General features: G+C 39.2%; 1 pseudogene; it reads left to right on the forward strand.

Annotated features, from left to right (window-relative positions):
• Positions 1-1,747: 1,747 nt before the first annotated feature.
• LOC125413214 (non-structural maintenance of chromosomes element 1 homolog pseudogene) lies at positions 1,748-2,588 on the forward strand (annotated as a pseudogene).
• Positions 2,589-7,247: the final 4,659 nt, after the last annotated feature.

Below are 7,247 nucleotides of genomic sequence, written 5' to 3' on the forward strand. Positions count from 1 at the left end.
TGACCATAGAAAGGTCTAAATTTAACTCAAAGTCAATACCAAGTTGTGGAATCCTGGTATAATTACTATTTACAGTGAAAAAATAAGAAATTCTGAAGTTGAAATATCAGTACTCGAATAGCCTTCTATAGCTGTTAGATTCTATGAGAAGTTTGGATGAAAATGGCTGGCATATGTTAGATACTTGAACAGTTGACCTCAGGTGGGTGAAACTTTTAGAAAGATTAGGAGGTGGGACCTTGTTGGAGAAGCTGTGCCACTGGGGGCGGGCTGTGAGTATTCAAAACCTCCATCATTTCTAGCTAGCGTTTTCTGCCTGTTACTTATGGATATGACGTAAACTCTCAGCTACCGCTCTAGTCCCGCGACTGCCTGCTGCCATCCTCCCTACCATGAAAGTGATAGATTCACCCTCTGAAACTATAAACTCCAAATAAACTCCTTCATCTTTGAGTTGCCTTGGATATATTGTCTTCACCTACAGTAGAAAAGTAATTAAGACAAAGAATCAGTGAATTAGAATTAATTTTTGAAGATCCACTGAGAAGCATGTATAAAGGAAATATAGTTTAAGACTAAAAAAGTAAATAAAAGACGTTGTCCTACAATTCTTGAACAACCTTTACCAGTATAAAATCTATGTAATACGTTTTGCCCCTGCCTCTTTTATATCTTTTCTACATGTTGAGACTTGAGAAAAAGTAGATTTTCATATTCAATATCTTTTCTTTTAAAATGCTGGTTAATATATTCTTAATTAGGCATAGTGGTTAGCAAATAGTCAATTATAAAAAGAATTAATAATAAAAACCTGCTATCTTTTATATGGCAAAGTTCCCCAGAGTTTGTTAAAGGGTAGAAGGAGCATTCAAAACAAAAGATTTACTTAAGCATGTAAGGGATCCGAGCTTTGCAGAAAGACACTTAGTCCTTTGTGTCTGTTGCTAGGGTTGGGGCACGAGAGCCTGAACCTTTCTGTTTCTAAATGAAACTTGATAAGAAGTTTGTATCATCTGTCACTGTTTTGTTGCAAATCACACCTATTATAAGGTACATTTCCCCTTTTGTATTTTCAGAAATGTTTGCATTAATTTTATAAATCTATGTCTTTATGCAGGATATATTAAATGATACTTTATCAATTCTGAGAATTTATACAATATATTTTGAGCATATTCTTTCTCCAGCAACTCTTCCAAGAACCATTCTCACGCCCTTACATAGCCAACTTCACGTTCTTCTTTTAAAAAAATTAAAAATGGTGTCCAATCGATGTTTCCCAAATACTCTTGAGTGTAATATCCTCTCTGCTAAGTGATTGAACTACCACGAGTTACACACCTTTGATGACAGAAGTTTCTGTCTTGTCCAGTCCCTAACCGTTCAGCCCCAAGGAAACACACAGAAACTATATTAAACATTGTTTGGCCAATGGCTCAAGCATATTCCTAGTTAGATATTACATCTTAAAATAGCCCATATATGTGTTGGCACAAGGCTGTGACTTACCAGTAATGTTCTGACGTCTTTTTCCTTCGGTGGCTAACATAGCATCTTCTTGACTCCATTAACTCTCTTTCTCTATTTCTGTTTGGATTTCCTGCCTCTGCTCTACTAAGCCAAAACAAAACAAAACAAAACAAAAAGCATCACAGATACAGAAGGACATCCTACATCACACTTTAAGAAAAATGTTTCCTGCGGCGTGAACGCTGCTGGTCGGCTTCCGGGCGTGTGCTCCCCTGACATGCAGGACAGAATGAGAAGAGCGGGTGCCATAATGGATGTCCATTGACGCTTCCTCCAGCTACTGATGACTTACAGTGTGCTGAAGGAGTGGGAGGTTAGGCACCTGCAGAACCACTGTTACAAGGTCCACGACCGAAATACTACTGTAGATAAGTTGGAGGACTTCATCAACAATATCAACAGTGTCATGGAGTCCTTGTATATTGAGATAAAGAAAGGAGTCACGGAAGACGACGGGGAGACTCATCTACGCACTGGTGAATCTTGCGACAACTTCAGTTTCCAAAATGGCCACGAATTTTCCAGAGAACGAGCTGGACCTGTTTAGGAAGACTCTGGAACTGATTGTTGACTCAGGGACTGGCTTTGCTTCTTCTACAAACATTTTGAACCTGGTTGATCAACTCAAAGCAAAAAGATGAGGAAGAAAGAGGCGGAACAGGTGTTGCAGAAGTTCGTGCAGAGCACGTGACTGATTGAGAAGGAGGGGGAGTTCACCCTGCATGGCCGGGTCCTCTTGGAGATGGAGCAGTTCATCCGAGAGACCTACCCAGATGCCGTGAAGATACGCAACATCTGCCACAGCCTCCTCATCCAGGGTCAGAGTTGTGAGACGTGTGGTGTTAGGATGCATTTGCCTTGTGTGGCCAAGTACTTCCAGTTCACCTCTGAACCATACTGCCCCGCCCCCCCCCCCCCCCCGCACTGCAATAACTACTGGCCCCATGACATACCAGAAGTCTTCGACCCTGAGAAGGAGAGGAAGGGTGGCATCTCCAGGTCGAGCAGAAAGTCCTTGCGGACCCGTCAGCACTAGCTTTGTCCTACACGGCTCTGGCTGTTGGTAGACTCATCCTCACGACCCATTCAGACCAGGGGCCTGGCACATGGCACATGAATTGCCTCCCTTGTTGATATTTGCTTTTAACATATTTTTAGTAAATGTTTCCTGATGGTTGCTGTAAAAAAAAAAAAGAAGAAGAAAAAGAAAATTGTTTCCTTTCTCCTAAGAGTTATCAATACTAACAGTCTGTGGGTGGGTCTTTATGTCCACTGCCCACTCCACACTAGGATCTTGAATGAACTGAGCTAGCATGTTACCGTAACGTGGAGACAAAGAGAAACAGAGTTTTCTAACTATTTGTTATATTTTAGATTCATGATACTTTAAAATTAGTCACCAAGTCTACACATAAAGGTAGAGATTATATTGGCCATCAATTTACGTATTAGTTCACAGTGTGTGAAATGATTGAAACCCTCACTTTAAGCTTCATCACACTGAAAAACCAAACACCTGTGCAGAGACAAGAGCTAGCCTTCAAAAAACTTATACTCTGATGAACAACTGGCCATAAACAAATATTAGACAAGATTAAAGGAAGTCCTACCAAGATTACTTTAATTATATGTTGAGTTCTACACATATGGAATATTGGTCTTTATATCCATGTCAACGAGTTCCTAGTTTAAATCTGTACATTATACAATGCAGTTAAAAACAACCAACATGTTAGGTGTTGTGAAATCTTTAGGCAAAGACTATATACTTAGTTTTATATTGGAGAAGAGAGTATAACATAAAGCAAACCATATTGCTATCTAGTATGACCTGGGGTTCATAGATTTTGAGCAGAGAGAGTTGAGAGGAGCTGTCACATCTGTCTGATAAAGCAATATGTCCTGAGAAGAAAGACTCCCAATGCTGACAGGCAGATTACCTGGACCAAACAGACAGATTCAGCTTTTTCTCTGCTTTATGTGTCTCCACTCAGTATCACTTAAAACTGCCCAAAGCCACAGAAAAACAGCATGAAGCAACACATTCAGGGACCATCCAGAGCAGCCAGCACTGGAAATAAAAGCCATGGATGTATTTGAAAGAGTGCTAAGACAAACCTCTGCACACAGGTTTCCATACAGCAGTGTTTCCCGAGGAGAGTAGCTCTGTATATAACTTCACACGTGCCGGTGAGAGAACCAGCGCACTAATGCAGACATTTATTAAGATACACAGAGTGATGAGTTTTCATCCCGTTACAAGAACAAATTTGATCTTAACAAACTGTTTGGTATTTGCTCTGAGAGAGACAACACCATAAATTAAATTTCAGGATCATGGCAAGTCTCGGCTTTGATATTAATTGTCAGGACCCTGTAGTCTTGATCTGAGTTAAGCTGCTGAGTTTGTGATCATCAGAGGAAATGGGTTCTTGGTTTATTTCTAAATGGAATAAGCAGTGAGAATTAATCAAGATTAATGAAATTACTCTTCAGTTTCAGGAGAATTCACAGAGACAATAAATGCATGCTGAAATACTTACAATGAAAGTCTTCTGTTACAGTACGACAGACTTTAATACAGTTTAGGCTATCAAAGGCCATAGTTAAGCATGATTAAGTAGGTCATATATAATGCACACACAAGGAAAGTTATCATATCTTAAATATCCATAAGAATTAAGGTGAATAAGTCTTTGTGTAAAAGATCAAAAGAGTCATCAAGACTCAACGTTCACATCAAGCAAGATTCACGTTGAGGGTGAAGATTTTAATGAGTGAATGTGAAAAGGGGAAAGTAAGAAGCTTGTTTGACAAACTCTGAGGGCATTTGGAGTGTCATTATCCATAGCTGAACAGTGGGTGGGGATTCGACTACTGGTCCAAGGCTTCCTACTGCACAGAATCCTATAACATGTAGTAATCTGGCCCTAATTACAGACATCATGGAAGTTTCCTCCCTCTAGCACAACATGCTAGCTCACTGCTGGCATGGTTATGATGGTTAAATAATTGTACTGCTTGAGCATGCCAGGGATTTGTCCTCTGTTTGCCCACGGCCATGTTTTGCAGCTGAGTTGGGATACATCCAGTACTCTGATGTCATACCCATGTCTACTCTCTGGCCACCTCTGTCATCAATTGTTTCAGTTTAGCTTCACCAGGAAACCTCCTGTTACAGAAATTCTTGTGTAAAATATTCATGGGAGGTGTTCTTGATATCTACTCCTGTGAAAGAGAAGTGAAGTCAGATTTAGTAGGTGATAGTTAAGAGATATCTTGAGTGCAGTTAGGAGGACAATGTATTTAAATGTCTTGCTTACATTTACTGAAAGAAGATTGCTTGGGGGTGATCACATCACCTTGGACTAGGTCACCCTCTTCAGTTTGCATGGTTCTTTGTGTCGTTGACACATGAAAATGTTTTTATAACCGTATTGTAAATGAGATTGATAAATTCAATTTCTCGAATGGCTAGGTCTTAGATAGCTTAGTAAATTATCACATTTCTCTCAGGAGCTTGTTTATATTCCCAGCTGAAAGGGTTATACTGACACTGGTAGCAATACTCTGAGAACCCATTATTATCCTTCCCTGTCTTCATCCTCCCTTAGAGGTGAAGGGCATCAGATAGTACCAGAGACATTTACCCAACAACTTTTCCTTCTGGGAAGAGGCACTCATTTGCAGATGCTAATCTCAATTGAATAATTTTATTCTTTAATATTTACCTATACCCTCAATTTTTATGAATCTCTTCCTTCCTTCCTTCCTTCCTTCCTTCCTTCCTTCCTTCCTTCCTTCCTTTCTTTCTTTCTTTCCTCATTTCTTTTTAAAATACTTGTTGGTATGAAAATAGCTTCTGACATTCAGAAAATGACCTCTCACTTACACACCCTATATTACTCTATAAACAAAATCTCAACACTCTTATAGAATACTATCAGAGAACATTACTCCAAGGCTATGATAAAGAGCGAAAACTAGGCCACTTTATCAGTTTTAAGCAGAAAGTTAAAAACAAAGGGAAAAATCACTGGAATGCCCTACTAAACAGAAAGCTTTTACTTTCTGGTTAAAGGCCTGGCAGTTGTTTTCCACCAAGTGTTTTATCATCATATAGTCTACTCTCTTAGTGTGCAAGACTTATTAAAATGCACTATCACACACCAACCGTCCTTCTGAAACACTCACTTCCTTCAGCCTTCCCCTAAACACTCCTTCAAATGGAATTCTAAATCCAGTTATAAATTCTTCCTGTCACCCTCTTTTTTTAATACAGCTTGAGCCCTCATGTCTATAAACTCCCTCGTTATGCTGAGTTACAAAGCAGGTTTGTTCATTATTGGCATCTTCCTGAAAGTTTTGGCCAAAAAGAATTGCCAATGAATAGATTCTAATGTTCACTAAACCTAACAGTTTAAGTAATAATACGAGCGTATAAGGAGAAGCATATCATACAACAGAAATATCACTGATATTATACTCAGAAAATTCTGCTGGACATTATTTATCTCTTGTGCTGTTAGCTCAGATAATTTTTATCAGGATATCAATTTTCTCTAATCTATCTGTTTCAAGGCATAATATCATTTATTAAATTAGTATTGTGCATATCTCCATTCAAGTAGTAAATATCAAATGTCTATGCTGAATTCTATGCCACACACTTGAGATGAAACCAACAGACAGACACATGGTTTTCATTATGAGAACAAAGATTACAATTGGATGTGGAATACAAGCACTGTTGAAGTAACAACAAATAACACTGCTAGTAAGAAAAGAAATAAGGAACACCTGCCCCAAGAGAAACTCATCTTTGTTACAGAAAGTTGAGCTAGAGAAGTCTGACCTGACATCCTATAGATAGTCCCAAAGACGTTAACTGACAACATGACAAACAAGGCAGTAATGTGTGAAGATTCTGTCCAGGGAGTGTGAAGATTCTATCCTGGGAGAAAGATAAGTCATGGGTGCTAAAGTCAAGAAAGTAAGAGGATAGGAGCTGGAAAGATGGCTCAGAGGTTTAGAGCACTGACTGCTCTTCCAGGGGAATCTGCTTTTAGTTTCCAGTACCCACAAGGTAACTCACAGTCATCTGTAACACCAGTTCCAAGGTATCTGATGCCCTCTTGTGGCCTCTTCCGGCGTAGAACACAAGTCATGCACATATATATTCATAGACAAACACATATCATGCAGCTACATATTCATAGGCAAGGTGGCATATTCATAAAATAAATAAGCTTGTTGAAAGAAGAAAGAAGCTATGATTCAAGATGACAGCTGAAATTGTAACAGGCTAAGGCTGACAATGCAGTTTGTGTTTAAACAAATGGTCTATATCCTGAGAGCTAGTTCCTAGGAACCTCCCTCTAGGTTCTTTACTATGTACGTTTTGTCATTGTCCTAGTATCATCTCTGAATACTAAGATGCACAGCCATGGAATTGTGCTCATATTCGGTAAACATGTCTTCAGTTCCTGTTTGGATGTCATCTGTGGTTCACAGTTTTATGTAAGTAGTGGTGCCGCTCATTTTCCTGAAGATTTAGGATGTACGAAGCAGACTAGATATTGAGGAAGCAAAGTTACTTCCTGACCAGACTGTATGCTTGTGTTTTCCATAAGCCTTTCATAAGCCTGTCCTGGAAAGCGAATTTTACTGATGTCTGTCAGATATTTGTACTGTCAAAGTTCTGTTGCTGACCGCCA

The sequence above is a fragment of the Myodes glareolus genome, chromosome 2 (genome assembly GCF_982192425.1).
Source record: "Myodes glareolus chromosome 2, mMyoGla1.1, whole genome shotgun sequence".
NCBI classification, from domain to species: domain Eukaryota; kingdom Metazoa; phylum Chordata; class Mammalia; order Rodentia; family Cricetidae; genus Myodes; species Myodes glareolus.